Source organism: Triticum aestivum, chromosome 6B, assembly GCF_018294505.1.
Source record: "Triticum aestivum cultivar Chinese Spring chromosome 6B, IWGSC CS RefSeq v2.1, whole genome shotgun sequence".
Lineage (NCBI taxonomy): Eukaryota > Viridiplantae > Streptophyta > Magnoliopsida > Poales > Poaceae > Triticum > Triticum aestivum.
In genome coordinates this window covers 307,728,180-307,749,710 of record NC_057810.1, presented here as the reverse complement: position 1 = coordinate 307,749,710, position 21,531 = coordinate 307,728,180, and the positions used below count along the sequence as shown (strand labels likewise).

The following is a 21,531-nucleotide window of genomic DNA, read 5'->3' as shown; positions in this document are numbered from 1 at the left end:
TTAAGCGTGCGAACCCTACGGGTTCGAGAACAATGTAGACATGACCGAGACACGTTTCCGGTCAATAACCAATAGCGGAACATGGATGCTCATACTGGCTCCTACATATTCTACGAAGATCTTTATTGGTCAAACCGCATAACAACATACGTTGTTCCCTTTGTTATCAGTATGTTACTTGCCCGAGATTCGATCATCGGTATCTCAATACCTAGTTCAATCTCGTTACCGGCAAGTCTCTTTACTCGTTATGTAATGCATCATTCCGCAACTAACTCATTAGTTACATTGCTTGCAAGGCTTATAGTGATGTGCATTACCGAGAGGGCCCAGAGATACCTCTCCGACAATCGGAGTGACAAATCCTAATCTCAAAATACGCCAACTCAACATGTACCTTCGGAGACACCTGTAGAGCTCCTTTATAATCACCCAGTTACGTTGTGACGTTTGGTAGCACAAAAAGTGTTCCTTCGGTAAACGGGAGTTGCATAATCTCATAGTTGTAGGAACATGTATAAGTCATGAAGAAAGCAATAGCAACATACTAAATGATCAAGTGCTAAGCTAACGGAATGGGTCAAGTCAATCACATCATTCTCCTAATGATGTGATCCCGTTAATCAAATGACAACTCATGTCTATGGCTAGGAAACTTAACCATCTTTTGATTCACGAGCTAGTCAAGTAGAGGCATACTAGTGACACTATGTTTATCTATGTATTCACACATGTATTATGTTTCCGGTTAATAAAATTCTAGCATGAATAATAAACATTTATCATGAAATAAGGAAATAAATAATAACTTTATTATTGCCTCTAGGGCATATTTCCTTCAGCTACTAGGTGTCCTTGAACTGAAGGGTTTGTGTCAGACACGGACATGTACTGCATCAGGTTGTCTTGACAAGGCTATCAAAATGGTTTTGGGCCTTGTGGAAAATAAGGTTGGGGAAGGGGTATGAGATACTTTCCCGACCGACAAGAGTCGTATAGAGATACGATTAGCAAGGAGTTGCTTACCGGATAGGCATGTTGTCTCACAGTGATGCTAAAGCTCACTAATCGCATGTGCTAGTCGGATCCTAAATCACTATGAGTTTGCGGAGGGATGCTGACTTTAGTGGGAGTATTTTTGTTTAAGGATTGAGTTACTCTACATAAACACATTGCTTAGTGATTGCATATTTTCTATTGTAGATCAACGGCACCACCTGCTCAACCCAACTTTGCATTGAAATCAATTCTGGAAATGGATAAAGTGAATGGAACAAACTTTACCATCTGGTATAGAAATCTGAGAATTGTTCTCAAGCATGATAAAAAAGAACATGTTCTAGAGGATCCACTTCCAGAGGAACCTGCCGATGATGCTAATGCCACAACCAGGAATGCCTTCCAGAAACTTGTTGATGAATCAAAAGAGATCAGCTGCCTCATGCTAGCTTGTATGGAGCCCGATTTGCAGCAGCATTTCAAAGATGTTGGGGCTTTCGATATGATCGAGAGTCTCAAGAGCATGTTTCAGGTCCAGGCTAGGACCGAAAGGTTCAACATCTGGTGATCCTTGATGGATTGCAAGCTGAAGGAAGGTGATCCACTGAGCCCACATGTGATCAAGATGATCAGATACATTCAAGCTTTGGATCGGTTGGGCTTCCCGCTCTTGGATGAGATGGCTACTGATGCAGTTCTAGGTTCTCTTCCGCCTAGCTATGGGATGTTCATCTAGAACTATCATATGCATGGCATGGATAAGAAGCTCACTGAATTGCATGGCATGCTTAAGGTGGCAAAGCAGGATATTAAGAAAGGCATGCATCAAGTGTTGATGGTGCAGAACTCAGGCAAGTTCAAGAAGAGTTGGTCCAATAAGAAGGCTAAGGAAAAGGGCACGGAGATGGTAACCTCCGCCGCGGCACCAAAGTCATGACCGGACTCGAAGACCATTTGTTATCATTGCAAGGAAACTGGTCATTGGAAGAGGAAGTAGCAAATGGCTTGCTGAGCATGGCAAGAAGGCCGGAAATGCTGCTTCGGGCAAAGGTACACTTGTTACATATGTTATAGACATTTACCTTGCCGACATACCTAGTAGCTCTTGGGTATTTGACATCGGATTGGTTGTTCATATTTGCAACTCGATGCAGGGGCTAGTAAGAAATAGGCGTGTGGCACAAGGGGAGATTGACATCAGGATCGGCAACAAAGCAAGAGTTTCTGTGTTGGAGGTCGGCACGATGCAGCTCCATCTTCCTTTTGGATTTATTTTGGAATTGAATAATTGTTATTACATTCCCGCACTTAGTCGGAACATTACTTCTGCCTGATGCTTGATGAGGCAGGGTTATGAATTCAATTTAAAGGACAATGGTTGTTCGTTTTATTTGAATGGTATGTTCCACGGCTATGCACCCATTGTTGATGGGCTATTTATATTGAATCTGGAACAGGAACCGGCCTATAACATGAATGTCAAGAGGCATAAGCCTAATGAGATAAATCCGTCATACTTCTGGCATTGCCGGCTTGGACACATTAGTCTGAAACGCATGAAGAAGCTCCATGATGATGGGCTCCTAACTTCGTCCGACTTCGGGTTGTTCGAGACATGTGAATCATGCTTGCTCAGCAAGATGACTAAGTCTCCTTTTGCAAAGAGTTGCGAGAGGGCGTCCAAGCTATTGGAGCTTATACATAGTGGTGTGTGTGGTCTAATGAGCACAACTGCCAGAGGTGGCTATCAGTACTTCATGACTTTTATCGACGACTTGAGTAGATATGGATATATCTATTTGATGAGGCGCAAGTCAGAAACTTTTGAAAAGTTCAAAGAGGTTCGAAACAAGGTTGAGAATCAGCTCGGCAAGACTATAAAGCTTCTACGATCTGATCGTGGAGGTGAATACATGAGCCAGGAGTTTGATGATCATCTGAAAAGCTGAGGTATAGTACCTTGGCTCACACCTCTGGGTATGCCACAGAGAAATGGTGTTTCGGAACGGAGGAATAGGACCTTGTTGGACATGGTCCGGTCTATGATGAGCAAATAGGATTTACCTTTGTCATTCTGGCGATACGCTCTAGAAACTGCAGCTTACACACTTAACAGGGTACCATCAAAATCCTTAGACAAGACACCACATGAGACGTGGATCGGGAAGAGTCCTAGTTTGTCTTTTCTAAAGATTTGGAGTTTTGAAGCATTTGTCAAGCGACTTATGTCAGGCAAGCTTACACCCAAGTCTGATAAATGCATATTCGTGGGATATCCAAGGGAAACCTTGGGATATAGCTTCTACAAACGGGAAGAGAACAAAGTGTTTGTTGCTCGGAACGGAGTTTTCCTTGAGAAAGAGTTTCTAAGTTGGGAGGCCAGTGGGAGGACGGTCCGACTTGAATAAATTGGAGGAACACTTAGGGACGGCTCGGCTGGTGATGAGATCATACCGGAGTCAGTCAAGGAACCCGTAGTGGAAGCGACACCGGAACCATGGAGGTCAGAAAGATTGTGCAGAGTGCGTGATGTATTGTTGCTAGAAAGTGACGAGCCAGCCACGTATGCGGAAACGATCGTGAGCCCAGATTCCGAGGCATGGATAGAGGCCATGAGATCCGAGTTAAAGTCCATGGATGAGAATCAAGTCTGGGACATGGTTGATCCACCACCTGGTGTAATGGCCATTAGCTGCAAATGGGTCTTTAAGAAGAAAACCGATGTGGATGGAAATGTTCAGGTCCATAAAGCTCGGCTTGTCGCTAAGGGTTATGGACAAGTTCAAGGAATTGACTACGACGAGACTTACTCACCGGTAGCGATGCTGAAGTCAGTGAGGATCGTAATAGCTATAGCTACATATTTCGATTAGGAGATATGGCAGATGGATGTCAAGACGGCTTTCCTTCATGGAAATTTAACCGAGGACGTCTATATGATACAGCCCGAGGGTTTTGTCGATCCGACTAGCGCTAGTAAGGTATGCAAGCTCAAGTGATCCATTTATGGGTTGAGGCAAGCATCTCGGAGCTGGAATATTCATTTTGATGAGGTCGTCACTGGTCTCGGTTTCATCAAAAGTGAAGAGGACGCTTGTTTATACAAAAAGTTAAGTGGGAGCTCGATAGTGTTTTTGATCTTGTATGTGGATGACATAATACTGATCGAAAATGATGTTTTGATGCTGAACTCGGTCAAGGAGTCATTGAATGGCAAGTTTTCAATGAAGGAACTTGGTGAGGCAGTGTATATTTTAGGCATTAAGATCTATAGAGCCAGAGCACGTACATAGATAAAGTGTTGAAGCGGTTCAACATGAGTGAGGCGAAGAAAGGCTTCTTGCCACTCTCACATGGTATAAGGCTAAGCGAGACTCAGAGTCCTTCAACATCTGATGAGCGAAGAAGGATGAGTAGGATTTCGTATGCCTCAGCAATCGGATCCATCATGTATGCCATGATATGTACAAGGCTTGATGTTGCTTTTGCAATAAGCCTAACAAACAGATACCAGGACAACACAGGTGAGAGTCACTGGACAGCGGTAAAGACTATTTTGAAGTCCCTAAAAAGGACTAAAGAGATGTTCCTAGTTTATGGAGGTGAGGAAGAGCTCGGCGTAAGGGGTGAGCAAGATACGATGGCCGATTCTACCACAAAAGCCGAATACACTGTGGCTTGTGAAACTGCAACAGAAGGTGTTTGGATCCGGAACTTTCTAGATAATCTTGGTATTTTCCCAGCCTCGTAAAACCATTGGACCTTTATTGTGATAATTTGGGTGCCATCGCACAAGCCAAGGAGCCGAGGAATCACCACAAGGTCAGACACACAGATCGGAAATATCACCTGATATGAAAGATCGTAAAGAATGGTGATGTAGAGTTATGCAAAATTCACACGGATGCAAATGTTGCAGATCCGTTGATAAGCCGCTTCCACAACCCAAGCATGAGGGGAACGTTAGAGCTATGGGCATTCGATGTCTATTTGATTGACTCTAGTGCAAGTGGGAGACTGTTGAAGATATGCCCTAGAGGCAATCATGTATGATGATATTTCCTATGTGTTTATGAATAAAGATAGTCCTCGGACATTGTCGATGATGTATATCAGCAAGTACGTGACTTGTTCGTGGGACTATCCATTGTATGATTACTGTCCTAAAAGGTCCCTAATCGAAAGGGTTGTGTGGACGCGCAGCCGACTAGACTAGCATATGGCACGGTTGATGGCTTGGTCTCACTAGCCATGGAGCATTGGATGCTAACCGGATAATATGGACTCGGAAGGGTCTGGTCAGATTCGATGTAGTCGGATCCAAGTCGAGATAAGGTCCGAGTCAGACAGACCCAACTATAAGACACATCGATATGCCATATGTGAGTCTCTAGTACAACATATGTTCTATGTCCTAAGACCTGAGCTGGCGCATGTACTTGGGGTGGTGACAGACCTGCTTTGGGCCAACCAAATACTACTTCGTGACTGGGTAGTTACAAAGGTAGGTTTAGGGCTTGTCCAGACCCATGCTGCGAGACATGGTCGAGCAAGATAGGATTTGCCCCTCCGATCAGGAGAGATATACTCTGGGGCCCTTGTGTGATCCGACCAGGTTAAGCATGGCCATGCGACAAGGATTATGAGACAATCCAGTTTGCGGTTGGCATCACTGGAACAAGAAAGAGGTCGGGCTAGCACAAGGATGACAGACTCGCCTTGAGCCCGACAACATATATCGTGTGGCAAAAGGAATAGAGGTGTGATGTACAGGTTCGCCAACCGGCTTCATTGTCTGCTTGGTGGTCGGCACGCCTTGCTAGAGGCCGCTACCAGCCAAGCAGGTCGAAGGCGATCTAACCTGCGACCAAGCCGACTTGAACCTAAGGGGTCGCTCTCTTAAGGGAAGGAACATGTGAGGCCTAATCCGACTCCATGAGTTAGATGTGATCCTACTCGGACTCGGCTCCCGGCCGAACAGATTTTGGGCTTTAGGGTCCGTGCGAGGCCCAGGTGTTGAGCCCGCGACGAGCGCCTATATAAAGTGGAGGTGCGACACACTCATGGGGGGGTCGCTTCAGCGTTGTCACTAGGGTTAGCATGTGTTGCGAATAGCCACCTCCACTCGCCACCGATTGTGTGATCGGACCTAGTAGTCTGCCGCATGGTGTTCCTCCTGTACGCATGGATACCATTAGAGGCGGTGCACCTATGCCGCTCCGGCGAACTTGTACGTGGGATCAGACGACCGGCTGTTCGAGGGAGATCGGATAAGGAGGAGACGATCCACGCAGACGCGTTGCCCCAACTCTTCGTCCACTGCACGGCAATGTGCGTCTAGTGGTAATGATCTGTGATCCATCTCCCGTAGCATGTTCTTGGTCGTTCTGCGCGTAGGAAAGTTTTAATTTATAGTCGGTGTACCCTACCGTAGAACCCAACAAGGGGAACCCCTTGGATCTAGATCTTGGAGTTCTTGGTGTTCTCTTTCTTGTTCTTCCTCTCATATTCCTCCATAGCTTTTGTTGCTTTGGTAGGATTTGAGAGTGAGGGACTTGGGAACTCCGTGTGCCCTTGCCATTGCATTAGTTGCATCGGTTTGAGTTCTCCATAGTGATACATGGAAGTGAAAAGTTGAGAAGCTTATTACTCTTGGGTGCTTTGTACCCTAGAGCTTGTTCGTCTTGGGTGCTTGGGTGCCCTAGACAGTTGGTGGTGTTCGGAGCTCAATCATTGTGGTGTAAAGCTCCGGGCAAGCGTCGGGTTCTCTAGTCAGGTTGTGGAGATCGCCCCGGGAAATTTGAAGGGTTTCGGTAACCGGCCCCTAGGGTTGCCAAAGTGTACGGCTTCGGTTACCGCCACCAAGGGTTGCCATTTGTACGTGTTCGGTGACCGTTCTCAAGGGTCCCTTAGTGGAATCACGGCATCTTGCATTGTGCGAGGGCGTGAGGAGATTACAATGGCCTTAGTGGCTTCTTGGGGAGCATCGTGCCTCCACACCGCTCCAAATGGAGATTAGCATCCGCAAGGGTGTGAACTTCGGGATACATTGTCGTCTCCACGTGCCTCGGTTATCTCTTACCCGAGCCCTTTACTTATGCACTTTACTTTGTGATAGCCATATTGTTTCTTGTCATATATCTTGCTATCACCTAGTAGTTTATTTTGCTTAGCATAGGTTGTTGGTGCACATAGGTGAGCCTAGTTGTTGTACGTTTTGTGCTTGACAAATTAACCGCTAGGTTTATTCCGCATTTGTTTAAGCCTAAACCGTAATTATTTTAAAGCGCCTATTCACCCCCCCCCTCTAGGCGACATCCATAATCTTTCAGTGAGGCTGACAGCTGGACCCACCAGCTACATCTTCACACACAAGGAAGTGCCTCCTTATTACGTGCAACAAAATGAATCCTCCCCCAGATAGCTCAGACCCACCATCAATATCTTTGCACACAAGGAAAAGTGCCTCCTCCTACCTGACAGTCGGGACCCACCCGGTCGAAGTGTATGTAGCATTGCCATTCTGGTCGCAAACATGTACGTACATACTGGTCCATCGGTCTTTCTGCAATGATGAACCGTGGCCCAGTAAGGAGCAGTAGCTATTCAGATAGTCCCATCTAAATCGTGTACACATAGGACAGCCGCGCTACAAAAATGACGGCCACGTACGTACATACAGGCGTGGTCTCGAACGCGCACAGTGACGGCTTCATGTTCATCGGGCAGCCAACCGGCTGGGTCGAAATAGAGAAACAGCATCCTATTCATCTAGAGGTAACAGACTACGTCGGAATGTGTCATATTCAATGGGAGCCAACCGGCTTGAACAAAACAGCCGAAACAGGGTCTGGAGTATCACAGTATGGAGGAAATGGCCTTCTGTTCGACCATCTATGGACGAAATGGGATCATGTTCATCAGGAGGGGTCTGGCGTACCACAAAACGAAGGAAACAAACTTATGTTCGAGTTCCTATGGTCGAAACAAGGTCCTGTTCATTGGGAGGGTATGGCGTACCGCAAAACGGAACTCCACGAGCTATTGTTCATCTACCGTCTACTGCCTCGCTCCAGCCTCCATGGGCTACTCTTCATCCACCACCGACTTCCTTCAGCCTCCACCTGCTACTGTTCATCCACCGCGTCTTCCTCCTGCCTCCACCAGATACTGTTCATCCACGGGTTACTGTTCATCCAGCCTCCACCGGCTACTATTCAACTAGCCCTCCATGGAGTCCTATTCATCCACTCCCAACCGGCTCAGGTGTGGCGGCCTCCTCGGGGTCCTGCTCATCTAGCGGCAACGGCCTACTACCACGGGGTCTTGTTCATCAAACCCCCACCAGGAACTATTCATCCAACCCCAACCAACCGGCTAGACTCACCATGTCTCAACACATTCAACCAACCCCCAACAGTCACTATTCATCAAGAGGCATGTTCGATCGGCTTCAGTAAGCAGCAGCAGCGATCAATCGCCCGGGTTCAGTTAGCAGCAATAGTGAAGGAATTGTTCGGGTTCAGTCAGCAACGAAGGAATCACTTGGGTTCAGTTAACAGCCAGGGATCGATCGCTCAAGTTCAGTAACGTAGCTAGTGCAATTGCTCGGGTACAGTAAGCGAACGCCTCTCTCGGGTTCAGTTAGAGCCCAACGCCTCGCACACACGCGCGTACGTATACGAGAGAAATGTGCAAACCTCTATGCATCGCTCGGCCCCGACCACCCACCGTAATCGGGAACTCCCCGAAATTTTCCTCGCCCTTGCGTCTACCATGATTTTTTTCCGTCATGGACGGCCCAAAGAATGTCATGGAGGTGCGTCCCCGGCCCGCCCAGGACGAAAAGCCCATTTTCTGTCATGATTTTTTGTCATAGAAGTAGGAGCCCACCACATCTATGATGATACGTGTTTTTTCACAGTTATCATCATAGAAGTGTCATAACCATGATAGAAAAAAATTCGTTCGGGCCAAAATGTCACAGATATGTCTTTTTTTTGTAGTGAAGTCTCCCTTCGAGGTGGTTTACAGCTTCATCGCATTGTCCCCATTGGACATCCTCCCACTACCGCTACAAGAACGCACGAACATGGATGCGAGTGCCCGTCCCACATACATGAAGAAGATGCACGAAAACCCAAGGCTCACCATCGAGTGGCGAGTCGCAAGGCATGCCTCCAAGACAAACAAAACTAAGAAGTCGATGGTATACGACCCCGAAGATCTCGTATGGATCCATCTTCGAAAGGATCGCTTCCCTAATGAATGCAAGTCCACGCTCTTACCTCGGGCGGACAGTCCATTCAAGATCTTACAACGCATCAACAAGAACGCCTACAAGATCAACATACCACTCGACAAGTATAATATGAGTGACACATTCAACATCAATGACTTGGCCCCTTACCATGGTGATGAAGATCACTATCTGAGACTGGATCTTTCCCAAGGGGTGGGGGCAATGTTGCGGAGCACCCAATGGTCATCCCCATGGATACTACACCAACTCCACAAGCACCAAGTGTACCATTGACAAGAGCTCACGCACGCGCCATTGAAGAGGAGGTTAATCCGCTCCTTAGTGATTATCCCTTACATTCATGTGAAACATGGGTACTACCTAAGATGGACGTCTTATGCGTGATTAGGTACCAAGAACATGTCCATGGAGAAGCTTGGAGCAATGGACAAGATGGCATGGAAGCGGAGCAAGAGAATTAAGAAGGAAAGTTGTAGAAAAGCTACAGCCGTCAGACGTATGATAGGACCACCAGACATCAGGTGCAACATGGGTAGAACCTCCTAGGAAAACAAGTCGCGGATCAACTCTACAATGACTAGACATCCAGCGTCCCGCGCCACCAGACGTCCGGTCCTTACCAAAAATCCAGCGACGACTATCCACAACCAAATCGACGGAAAATACCATAAGTCTGAAGGCCTCTGGATGACTGAACCCCAACAAGCCGCCGGACATCCGGTCCCTAAGAAGCCACCGGACATCCGGTGACCAACGGACGTCTCGTACTGCTTGCATCCAACCACTTGAGTTTCGGCCCATGTACCCCTCTCTCACCCCCATAGACTATATATACCCCTTGGACGAATTAGTGTTAGCAAACTATACGAGATGAACTAGACAGATCTTTGCTCATTTATCTACTCCATTAGAGATCATGACCTCCTATGGAGAAGATCCTCATGTGGATTCAAGAGCTCCTCCCTTAGGGTTGGAGAAGACTACCCCCTTCAAGGCTTCAATTCCTCCAAGGATTTGGGAAGAACTACATTTTACTTGTTTCCTTTTGTTAATTGTGGATCTACATGCTTGTATGGGATTGTGGAGTTAGTGGATGTGTGACTTTCTCGTCTTTGAGTGTTTCTCTTGTTGATTCTCTTGTGTTCATCCTTCTCCACCTTCAAGGGTGAAAGATTGGGAACCCTAGGGTCTCTATCCTACATTGGCAGGCATGTGACGGTGTCATCTAGGAGAACGCACAACGCGGAAGCCCCCACACAAGGGCACAAGGCAGTGCAAATGCATGATGGCCTGTTGTTGTTGCTGGTGGGCTATCTGAAAGGCTACAAAATCAACAAATGGAAAGGGAGCAACAATGAGACAACGGAAGGAAGGGAGTGGCAAAGTGACAAGTATATTTTTCCTTTTGAAATTTTGTATGTGTACATCACCAATGGAAAGGGAGTGCATGTGTGAATTTATCCCTCTAGATTTTTAGACAATGCACAATACACATGGTGTAAATTTAGATTTGACAAGATACTTTGACTCAATGTCTCCGTACAATTGTAATGAGTGTATCCACATGTCACTACCTGAACCTGTGACAAATTGAGACTTCTGTGATCTTCACTTAGTGAGGTACATCTTGATGTTGCACTTCTTTTTACATATGTTTGTATTTGCACTTGCACTTGACTACCTATTTACAGTGATAAAAATGCATTGGCATGCATGGGCTTAGACTCACTTTTGTGTCAACACACTCTGCCCTACCTTAAATTCTGTTTGTGCTTCGCCAAATGCATATGAAGATATTCTTTTAGGCCGCAAAGGCATTAAGACAATTCATGCCAAATCTATACTTTCACATCTATATCTCAACCAAACTTCCAGTTTTTTCACAGCTCACATCAGCTTTTTCAAAATTCACAGCCCAACCAAACTCATCACCGGTTCAAAGTGCAAGTGCAAATAGGTAGTCCACAAACTCGTCACAGGTTCAAAGTGCAAGTGCAAACTCGCCCCGCTTTATAAATAAAGCAACCGCCGAGCACAAAGTCCACAAAGTACCATCCGAATAAACACACACACACCACCACCACCGCAGGCAAGGTCCAACAGACAAGCACACACACAACAAACGGGTTCAGCTGTGGGCACAACACAACAAGCCCAACACACAGACACAACAAGCCCGCGCAACACACACGGTGGCGGCGAGGTGGGGAAGATCTAATCCGGCTATGGTGGTGGTGGGGGAAGTGGCGGAGCCATCCCAAGAGCCATTGCACGAAGCTGGGTGATGATGAAGGTGATGGCGTCTCTCTCCCTGGGGCGGCTAAGCAGCCGCCAAAGCTGTAAGTAACCAGACCATTTGATCAGAACATCAGTAGCGCGACGGAGAGGGATACACTGAATCACAAGCCTATTCCTAATAGTACAAGCTTTAGAATATCAACGACACTACAGCTTCATTCCTTCTAATCCCAGCGAAGTACAAGCTACGCACTAAAATCTACAAATAACACACGCTCTCCTTTTTACCAATATGATCAAAAATAATGTAATGGAACATTGATAATATACAAAACTACACCATTATATGTCAATTGCATCCGACGCTAAAATAAACATAAACCATACCATGGCAGTGCCAACACTTTAACATCGTGTAAATGAGCTTTTTAGCTCGGCAAAATATGCGACTTATGTTAAATATGTGACTACATGTATGGTGATCTGCACCTTTTTAGCTCGGTTCAAATATACTCTTATATTACCTCGTTTCAAAAAGCTTGCCTAACGTGTCTAGATACATCTATATCTAGACAAATCTAGGAAAACTTTTTTGAACGAAGGTTGTATTGAATATGTGATCACGTGCATGGTTATCTGCACCAGATTGCACTTGGGCATTAGAATCGCAATGGATTTCAACCACCGGAACGCAAGAAGTGGCATCGAAGCAATCAAAATAATGATCATCCAAGCATCCCATGCTAATCAAAATCATGTACTCCCTCCGTTCCTAAATATAAGTCTTTGTAGTGATTCCACCAGATGAACTACATACGTAATAAAATGAATGAATATACACTTAAAATGCGTGTATATACATCCATATGCGGTTCATAGTGAAATCTCTACAAAGACTTATATTTAGGAACGGAGGAAGTACTTTACAGGGCCCTCTTCACAACCCTTGCTTGGTTAGATCCAACCACATAAATTTGACCTAAAGCCCATCTATGTTTAATAAGACTAGATGACCAGTTGCGCCCATGGCGCAAAAAGCGAGATCAAGCCCATGCACATGTGACTGATTTAGAACCAACTTCATGGATACTTATATCCCATTCATTACAATATAGATGATACCATGATAGACTAAAAGGAAGTAATAAGATCGCTTGATAATAGCATACATTGGTTTACCCGTTGTGTCGATGGTGCAAAGGGCAAGAGGGAACCAAGCAAGAGTGTTTAGAGAATATTTAGATACGATGTTCAAACATAGTGTTATACTCCTATATTCCATTGCATGGTACCAAGATGGCTGAAAACAAAGTCATGAGACCAGCTCATGATAGAAAGCAAGCTGGATTACGTAGCTCCATCTGCATTGGTATTTCCACACCAATTTAAAAAGATGTTTCATCTACTTTATATTATGAAGTACTGGAGCTGAAAGGATAAGGTGACGCAGAGCACATTATATGGTCGAGAAAAGTAGTGCATGACCTAGGTCTTGAACCTGAGCTATATTATGAGATAATGGAAGTGGTTGCTCATGACGCTATCAAAGGGAGTGCACGATGATATGAGTTCTCCCGCCAATTCCTCAAAGGCAAATGCATGAGTCCAGCTTCTTGTGATTGTATGATAAGCCGAGCAATGACGATGGCAGGTCTGTTTCCAGGTTTGATCAGCAAATTAGTATGCTCTTCATGCATGTGCCCCTTGAGATATTCTTGTGTGAAGTGAGTGGAAAAGTACTGCAATAGATATTAAGCATGGTTAAGATGCAGCTATGAAGATTCATAAAAAGGAGAAAGGACAGGAACAGAATACCATTTGTTGACCACTTGTTGCGAACATCTTGTTCATGGTACAGACATAGTAGGAAGAGAAATTTTGTTTCCGTCTAGTATTAAGCTGTTCAGAGTGTCATGCTGTTTGTATAGTGTTACCTCATTCCCAAACAAAAAAATAGTAGCTCAGCTCATCTATGCACCCATGAATGCGGACATCTATTTAATTTGAAGGCTAATTTAATTATCATGCCTAAATGTGGTATAAATGGGGCGACACCGTTAGCTTCTTACCACGGGATAATGCATTTTCCATCATCCAGAGTGGTCCTTCTGTGTGCATATTTAGTTACTGGGCAATATGATGCCAAATCTACACAGAGAAAAAAAATGGCTATTACTTCATACCTCCTACACATCCAGAGTGATCCTCCCGTGAGCATATTCAGTTACTGTGTCACAAAATAACATGATGCCAAATGATAAGCATGTATGAGGAAAATTAAAATGTTCAATAAAGATTTCTCTAAAGGGCATATGAGGCAAACTTTGAGAACAACAGGACTTCCAACTCGCTGGAACTGTAGTTGCACACATGAACAAACTATGCTTCAAGTACCAGAAAGACAGTAGAACACATGGAAACAAACATGTGGATACCAATAGCTTATTCAGGCATAGAGTAAGAAGCATATACACAATAATGAACGGTGGTCTGATTAAAGAAGATCAGGTGTTGGGGAAAATATACCTTGTCGTCGCTGAAATTTCACTTGGAGGCATCTATGGTGACTTGATGTGGCGTGCATGAAATCTTCTTTGGTAATAGGCAAGTAAAAGTCACATTTTAGTTTTGAAGCAAGCAGACAAAGTCTGTGAATATATACTGTAGTCCATGCAAAGCAGACAAGATCCACGTATTAGCAATTTATTAAAACAGGGAAAAAAATCAGCATATACATTTCCACACATTAACATCTAACCAACTAAAAACCAGAGAGAGGAAATCGAAAACTTCTATTTTTTGGCCTGACAACATTGTCACCAAAGACTGGGAAGCATGGATTGCATGCGCCAATTAAAATTTACCAGGCAAAAAATAAGACATCATTTTCCATCAACACTTATATACCAGTTAAAAAGCATGATCCACTATGGTCTTAGTATTAAACAACTCGGATAGAAGCATAGGCTAATGTGAGGCAGTTACACATGCCACAAAAGCATCCTAAAGACGGATGTTTTTCACGCAAGCTATATTAGTAGAGAAACTATTGCTCAGCTTTGTAAATCGTAACCAGAAAAAGGAAAGAGAAGCCTATGAAAAATTGCACAGGAGCACATATTAACAGAAGGAAAATCCGACTAAAATATAAAATCCTATAACTTAGTCCTAGAATCCTTTCGTATAAGGAGTGAAGAAATGTTTGTAGTCTCAAGAGCCTCATTGGTACAAAATCTTTCAACTATTTTGTTACCCGTGTCAATATCCCTCGGTTCCAGCTGCTGCAATCAAGAGTCAAGAATAAATCAGATTGGTAATTAAACAAATGACAAATTTAAGCTCCAGTTAAGTCAAGCATATATAAAAAAACATGCCCCTGAACTTAACTTTCGTCATTTGGGGGATGTATAGCATGGAACTGCAGATATGCCAATGGGGAGTTCTAATTCAGAGCATCTCTGAATAAAGAGTGTGCAGTAAGAAATGATAGCAGTATTTATACTCAGGGTCGCCGGAGACATGCAACGAAGGAAATATGTGCATTGTACCACCATATTTCTTGGCTGACTCAACCAAGTCACATACTTTCTCCTGCTACCGACGTCTATGTTACTACAAGGGGAAGAAAAAAGTTCAACTATTACCACTCCACTTTTAGTATATATACGGTGCCAACAACTTGGCATAGAACCTAATGTTTTTCTGTGAGTTCATGGATCGGCCATTGGGAGAATATTACAGGGTGGAGGCATAAGGAGAATAATCAAATAGCAAGATTGTACAAGAAAATAAGCTGCAACTTGCAACTCATGAAATTCTGTTTAAATTTATAGGTCATATTAGATGCATAGGAAGCACAGGTAAATACAGAAGTTCAGCTTCAAGCCACTCATCAAATATGGGGGACCTCCCTTGCTATGCCCAGACCAACAAAAATTGAACTCTCGATACAACCGGACTGACAAAATGAACTATTGAAAGGGAAACCTACTATTTTTTTGCAGAACATTTTCAATTTGACAATGCAAAAAGTAACGATCAACAACCAGCTCATGTTGCAAATATATTTCAATTGAACAAAGCAGGCTACATTCAGCAATAACTTGACCTAAGTTTCTACTTGTGACCTTTTATAGTGCTTGTTTATGCCATGAACAATAAGGAGTGGAAATTAATATATCCCGAACCAATATTTCGAAATTTGTAGAGGCCAAGTAATTCATTAATCTAATGTTTCCTGGTGAGACACACCATTCATCCATAGCAGGTTAGGCAAGCAAGCTTAACTAACCTACTACAATGGCCGTTGCTGCACCACGAGCGTCAGGGAAGACGTCCAAGGAAGAAGGCGGCGGCGCGAGAGGCCGTGGGGCCGGAGGGTCGAGGAGCAGGGGAGGCTGGAGATGCTGAACGGCGCGCAGTCGAATGAGGCTCGAGGAAGGGAAGGATTGGTCCTTTGTGTGCTAGGTTTTCGGGACGCATTAGTGCCTTTCGTGCTGGACAAAATAACTTGCAAATCAAAATCTGTATAACTTTACTCCTAAGCCTGGCCAACATTAATTAGCATGGCCCCTTTTGCTCATATTTGTACATTTAGTCGGCAAACCTTTCCGTAATTGTATCTGACAGAAACTGCATCTTTTGCTTGTTCTCGCAAAGAATTAAATCCATAGTATGCCAAGAAGCTATGAAAAAATTGCAATTGCTTCAAAGAATATAATACATTGCAGAAATGAAATACTCTATCAGAGTTGGAAGGCGAGGTAGTAGGGACAAGAGCAAGAACTAACTTTGAGAGGAGATGGGCAGACTCTTGCGTCGTGCCCTGGCTGACCCCTACGCTTACGCCATGCCTCATGTATCCATTCCTCATTCTTCTGTGCTGTGATAGAAATTCAGAATGGCAAATAGAAGTATTCTTAGATTGCAGCCTTCATTTCTTATCCTTTAGTAGGCACATTTGATTCTGAAGGAAGAAGATGGGAAATATGCATATAGCAAGGAATAGTAAAAAGATGTTCTTTCAAACTTGCATGGCTATTTGTTTTTTCTGTAAACATGCCAATCTACTGCCATCTCGCTGGCCTTAATTTCTTACCTTTTCATAGATGCAAATTTGATTTTGAGCAAGTAGAGAAGCAATATACGATAGCATAGTAGATGAATGTTCTTTTCAGCCTTAATTCTTTTCAGCATATATACGACCATCGTTTTTTCTGTAAATACACTGATGTACTACCATCTCATTGCAAATTATGTATTGTGTATAGGAAAAAACGTTTTACTTTTCAGCATATATATACGATTATACGGTAGTCACACATATAAGCAGCACCATAAAAACAAACACACAAACACGACACCCGGAAAAACCAAGAATACAAAGGAATTAACACGATAATAAGCAGTAAACAATATAGGGTAGAAAAGTGCAGCGCTTAGGGAAGAAGGACAAGGACAAACCTAAAAAACTATCAAAGGGATGAAACATTAATCTGAGAGGGTGAGGCGGCATGGTACAGATTTGGTTTTCTGAAATAAAGCATTAGCAATTAACAAAAAAAAATCGTCACACAAGGCCAGATATATGAATGACCAACATATTAAAATCTCCTTAAAGCTTGCAAGCCAGTAGTAATATAGGTAGGAACTATGTATTCCCCATCACACTGAGGGAGGAAAGGGGAAACACATGGTCTGTGAGGAGATTAGGAGAACGAACAACTACAAAGACCAACGAATCTGACACGTACCTCAACCAGCTTGTCAGCGGCGCCGCCTCCATGACGAACCACGACGGCCTCCTCCATCTCCCCAGCAGCTCAAGCCCACCATGACCAACCTGTTGCTTCTTGTCCTCGGCACCTATCTCCCCTGCTCCTTGCAACGATGGCGGCATGGGAGAGAGAGAGGAGGAGGAGAGGTGGCAGCGCAAAGATCTGCGCCCGATCCAGAATCACGGCACGCGGAGCCGAATGCCGGCGACCTGCACCGGATCCGGCTGGGCCGAGAAGTGCCGCGGCAGCTGTTGTACCTCGAGCGCCGGGGAGAGAAGGCCGCGTCGGCCGCTGCATGGAGCCGGCGGCGCGACAGTAGGGATGGAGGGGATCGGGGGAGGGGAGAGCACGTGAGAGAAGGCAAGGGAGAGGAGATATTTTCACGGGTGGCCGCTGGGTGCAAACGACGGTAAAAAAACAGCCTGCCAACCCACGAGCGCCTCTGCCAACTCACGATCGATTCGCCCCTGTTTCCGGACAGAAGCACGCACACACCGGCCGCTGCGAGGCTGGCCCGCACGCAAGGCTGGCCCATGTGTCAGTCGCTCTAGCCCGGTTACTCGGAGTACAGAAGAATGAGCGACCGGATGTTTACCACCGCGATGAAAGGTACGATGTCGCTGGCCAGCGATGCAAATCGAGTGTTCAGGATGAATTTGAAACGGGGATGGCGCTAGAATGGCGGGTTGGGTAGCTAGGTTTATATGTTCAATGTCAGCTTGCAAACTAAAAGCATCTGGCGCAAAAAGTATTTCGCAAGAATCCCAATCCCAATAACTTATAATTCAGCACATTAAATTTTTATTTTTACTACTTATTAAACAAACGAACAAAAACTTTCTTACGTGCACCCCACAAAACGTACACCGATGCATTATCATCATAAGATTAGGCCCACTAAATTTAATCTAACGGTTAGCCTTAATCTAATCTACCCTCCCGTGTGTACTTAACAATTTAGATTGACTGACCATACTCCACCGCACCGCAGAGGGAACTTCACGCCTCGCTTCCGCAAACGCATCGCCTGTAATCGCACGAAAAAAAGGAATCAGGCAATGCATCCCCTCTAATCACGCATATAGGCACCATCCCCATGATTACCCACCCAGAAATCGTGAAAATTAGTCACCCTCAGATAGGACCATCCCCACTCTCGCTCCCCGCCCGCCGCCGCGCCGCCCAGGGAGCAGGAGCCGCCGCGCCCCCGGCCTCGTGCCGGGCCGCGCGCAGCATGCCGCGCACCACGCCGTCGTCGTGCCCCGGCTCGCCGCCGCTCCTGTCTCGCCTCCCGCGCGCCTGCGCTCCCGTTTAAGGCCCCTCCCGCCCTGTCACGCTTCCCGGGCCTGCCACGCCGCGCGTCGGTGCCTCCGTTCCGCGCCCCGGTGCCTCTTCTCCATGACGTGCTCCCTCAACAGCGAGATCTCTAGCACCATGCGTACGTGAGGAGGGCGTTGGAGATAATTCCTTCATCTGAATCCTCCACATAAAAGGTATACACGTTCTTTGATTTATATAAACTTGGTCGTGTATAAGATCTGGAAGGACCAATTTCATCTTTCTTTGATTTGATAAACGAACATATAAGTGTATGTAGATCGGTGAAAGATCCTGCTTGACGATGTGTTTCTGCCTTTAATATATTGCCACATGCAAATAGTTGATTCCTGTAGATATGGATTCAACTGTGAAATATCTGTTTCTCAAAAAATGATTGACTTCCATTTGGCACTATGTTAAAGTCCAATTATGCTAGCCATGAGGATGGGGGAGACTAAGATGGATGAACACCTGAGCCCAGATTACTTTGCAGGTCAATGCTCCACTATTCTATGTATGTGACAGATTTCAAGAATACTGAGGTTTGATGTACATGTTTCATTAGATAGGAGACTCTTGCTTCTTTATTTTAGGTTCCAGTCGAGTCAATATTGGTTGATCTTGCTTCTTTATTTCAGTGAAATTATTTCCATTTGCAATTGAAGATACCCAGTGTGACTTTTCTGCCCTTTACGTACGTAGCTTGTGTCGTCTTTGAACCCATTTTCCTATTCAAATGCCAAATTACGTGCAGTATATAAAACAACTGCAGCATGCTCAGGGTTTCATGGTGAAGCAAATGTGAATTACTGGTTCTCCTATCATTTCATTTTTTATTGGAAACGGTGAGGATGATAGTTCCTAATTCGAGCTGATGCATCTTACAATCCCAAAAGAGCTCTTTTTGTGGAAGTCATGAACCTTGCATCTTACCATTTTGATTTCTAATTTGTTAAAATCTGGACCTTTATTGTCTCATTGACTCATTTGAAACAGTGATGCGCCGCTCCTCTCCCACCGGGACCCTTGACGCCGGCAGCACCTCCCATCTCTATATGCTGATTTCTCAATTGGTTCCTTTAATATTGGTTGGAGGATTGGGGTGGCTTTCTTTTTATTGATTGAAGAACTGGTGGATTCTCCCGACGCTTGTGCGTGCTAATTATGTCTGTTCTTGGTATGTGACCTATACACGTATGCTTAGATGCTCTCCCAAATTTTCTCTCATGCTTATACAGATTTTTTTTATTGATTTGCCACTAATATGTATTGGAGGCCGAATATTGGTCTCATGCATGCTTATACATAATTATTATTGATTTACCACTATATTGTATTGCAAGTTTGCAACCTCGTGATATAACACTATTTATGCACCGTAACACTATTCACCCACAAAGACTGCTGCTTTTATGATTTTATTGTAAAGTTGTTAATTAACTCTATTCTTTGCAGCTCATTGGCATGGTCAGAAACCGGAGTCATGGAGACTTACTTGTCACACTATCATATGGAACAAGGAAAATTCCTGCAAGGCATGATTTCACTAACCTTTGGTACCACTAATAGTTGTATTATAAGTATGTTTCAGGAAAAAAAATCAGGTTGTTTTCCAATGTGGAAGAAATAATTGCACAGTTAACCGGCACATTTGATGTACTAGCAGAATGTGATCCAATTGTACCTCCTGCTATGTGGTGTTGCCATGCACACATGTCCTGCCTTGTTGCCATAGGCACCGGTTCCTGACAGTTTCCAAGTTTTCTTTGTGTCTTCACTAGCATTGCTAGACTTATTTGCTCAAAAGATGAACACATCAAAGAGCATGTATACTACTGATACCAGTATCTTTAAGGATGGATAATCTCTTCTTCGCATCCCTATTATTCCCCTGTATGATTGGACTTTATAGTAGAATTATTTGTGCGTGAGTTTGTATTTTTAAGACCGTTCTTGGGAATCCATGGTAAATTGTAAATTGTTCTGAACTGTCGGCATAGAATAGATCCAAGCCAAACGGCCGCCATCATTTGTAATTATTTGGATAAAAAGACAAAAGTTTTCTTTCTTTCATGTTTGTAAATATCTGAAACAAAATCAATACTAGAGTATAAAGTAAGACGTGCGTTGCACGTAAGCTTACTAGTAGCAACTCAAGTGTAACGCCCCGGATACAACTTTTCATATTCGTAACTCCGACTCTTGCCTTTTTTTGGAGATGTGATTTATTATTTTCTCCGTGGTTGGGTTTTTGTCTGTTGTTTTGCATTTTATTCTTGTTATGCATCTCGTCTCATAGCATTATGCGCATTACATCGGCATCGTTTTTATAAAACTTGCATCTGTTCGGGTTCCGCCGGTTCTCTCCGTTGTCCATTCCGAGCCTCGACACTCTCACACGCGCTCGCGGCACCTCTGAAATATTATTTTATAAGCGGCATAAAAATGTTCTTGGAATGGGTTGCAACTTGTCGTGCGTTCTTATTATAGTGTGGACAGGCCGTCTGCCAAGTTTCGTTGCATTCGGAGTCCATTTGATAGCCTAACCATTAAATATATAGCGGCACCGTTGCCGGTACCTTCGTCGGACGTTTCGGTCTCCGAAACTGCCACCGGGTCGCTCTGTTTCTCTCTCTTCTCAGCTCGAGGCATTCTACACAGCCTACCTGTAGCCACCTAGGTCCCCTCTGTCCGGAGCCGCTCGATCGCGATCCGAGGGTCCCGAAACCCCTCCTAACCCCCAAACCCTAGCTTTTTGCTATATATGGACACCCCCCCCTCCAAATTTGGCAGCCTACCCCCCTTCCCTAACCCAGCCGCAGCCATCCCTCTCCTCCTCGTTTTCAGTGCCTCCTCCCACCTCGAGGGCCGCGCTGCCGCCTCCCCCCTCCAGATCCGGCACGCCCCAGCCTCCCTCCGCCACTTGGCAAGCCC

At 44.8% G+C, this 21,531-nt stretch overlaps 2 long non-coding RNA genes across 3 annotated transcripts; one reads left to right on the top strand and one right to left on the bottom strand.

The window, feature by feature from the left end:
- Nucleotides 1-11,468: 11,468 nt before the first annotated feature.
- On the bottom strand, nt 11,469-14,344 carry LOC123134113 (uncharacterized). The gene is made up of 4 exons (XR_006465503.1): nt 14,027-14,344; nt 13,570-13,648; nt 12,999-13,239; nt 11,469-11,599 (listed from the first exon to the last, which is right to left on the bottom strand). It is a non-coding gene; the product is annotated as an uncharacterized lncRNA (long non-coding RNA).
- Nucleotides 14,345-18,275: 3,931 nt separating this feature from the next.
- LOC123137040 (uncharacterized) lies at nt 18,276-20,680 on the top strand. Of its 2 annotated transcripts, XR_006467664.1 has the most exons (3): nt 18,369-18,770; nt 19,594-19,774; nt 20,053-20,557. It is a non-coding gene; the product is annotated as an uncharacterized lncRNA (long non-coding RNA). The 2 variants fall into 2 exon arrangements; XR_006467663.1 differs by having other exon boundaries at nt 18,276-19,774; nt 20,053-20,680.
- Nucleotides 20,681-21,531: the final 851 nt, after the last annotated feature.